This window comes from Acyrthosiphon pisum, chromosome A2 (genome assembly GCF_005508785.2).
Source record: "Acyrthosiphon pisum isolate AL4f chromosome A2, pea_aphid_22Mar2018_4r6ur, whole genome shotgun sequence".
In the NCBI taxonomy this organism is placed as follows: Eukaryota; Metazoa; Arthropoda; class Insecta; order Hemiptera; family Aphididae; genus Acyrthosiphon; species Acyrthosiphon pisum.
The window spans coordinates 21,373,353-21,375,095 of record NC_042495.1 but is presented as its reverse complement, the minus strand read 5'-3'; the positions used below and the strand labels follow the sequence as shown (position 1 = coordinate 21,375,095).

Genomic DNA, 1,743 nt, shown 5'->3' with positions numbered 1-1,743 from the left:
ATCGGCAAATGGTTACGACACACATATTTTGGTCTTTTGTTTCTTGATGTGCAGGAAGTATCAGATTGTTTTTCATATGATTTTATGAGTGATCGTCCTGTTAATGAACTATTAACAAAATACTCTGACTACTTAGTTGATAATTACATAGGAGACGATTGTTCTTACCCTCCATCACTGTGGGCTTCGTTATCGGCAAGTTTAACTAGGACGACGAACGCGTGTGAGTCATTTCACGCTGTATTTAAAGATAATTTTTATAAACGAACACCACATATAATACCATGGATTACTGTACTTATAGAAAATATTCAAACTAATGTTTATGTTACTTTAAAGAGTATTAATGAATGTAAAACACCAAGAAAAAATATGAATGATAAACGTAAACGAAATGAAGAATTAATTTCAAAATACCAACGAGATGAAATCAGTAGATATGAATTCGTAAAACTGATATCAAATCATTATGCTAAATAAGGTTCGAATAAAATATTTAAAATATTATATACTTATATTATATATATTTAATTTTATTTCAACTATGTTTCAGTTTTTTACAATGTGAATTCAATTTCAAGTTTCGACCAATTAATCAAGCGCTGACATATTGACATATTGTCATTAAGACAATGCAAATATAAATATAATTTTTTTAATACTTATATCTATTATACCTACCTAATAAGTGTTATGATAAAATTATATTTTTTGACTTATTTTGTCGGTACACTAATAGGTATCATTACTAATATATAATAAGTAATAACTGGAAAAAATATTACTATTTTTTAACTCTATAGTGTGCAATTTTTAAATCTTTACGTAAGGGTTCCTAAACTTTAAAATTCTATAATTTATAATTGGCGGAAAAAGGAATGACGTTTTTTCTAATTTGGCTGAAAACGGAAAGGTAATTTTTGGCGGAAACCGGTGACACCCCAAATTTGAATTCGATGATATAATATCATTGTATACGAAGAGAGATTCTGTTTAGAGATGGTTTGTCAGTTTGGACATTTTATATTATATTTACAGGATGTTCCAAAATGATTCATCCGATTTATAAAAATCATATTTATTGTAAAATTTGATTAATCATGTTAGAATTAATTTTACATTTTAATGGATTATTTTAAGTTTTAGGTACAATGCTTATAAATGTTCAATGTGACCCCCCTTACTTGCATGACAAACATCTAAGCGATATTCAAATTCCTCATAAACCTGTTGAAGCATGTCGACTGTAACAGAGTTGATGGCGTCTGTAATGCGACTTTTCAATTCGTCAAGATCTTTTGGAAGGGGAGGTACATAAACAATGCTTTTTATGTAACCCCAGAGAAAAAAATCACATATTGTAAGATCCGGCGAACGGGGCGGCCATGGACAAAATGTAGCGTCATTAGCACTACAGCGACCGATCCATTTCTGTGGTAGCTGATTGTTAAGAAATTTGCGTACTTCTAAGGACCAATGTGGTGGTGCTCCATCTTGTTGTAAAATGAAATCATCTCCATCGGCTTGTAGTAGTGGGAATAGCCAATCCTTAATCATTTGTAGGTATGAAGTTCCTGTTATTGTGTTCCCATCAAAGAAAAATGGTCCGTACACTTTCTTTCTGGAAACAGCGCAGAAAACGTTGAGTTCGGGCGAATTCCTTTCGTGTTCGACAACTACCCGTGGATTCTCTAATCCCCAAATTCGCACACTGTGACGATTTACCTTCCCATTCAAATGAAA

At 31.7% G+C, this 1,743-nt stretch overlaps 1 protein-coding gene across 4 annotated transcripts in view; it reads left to right on the top strand.

Annotated features, from left to right (window-relative positions):
* Window positions 1-1,743, top strand: part of LOC100568947 (kelch-like protein 3) — a 19,639-nt gene that overhangs the window by 12,484 nt on the left and 5,412 nt on the right. The window lies entirely within an intron of this gene.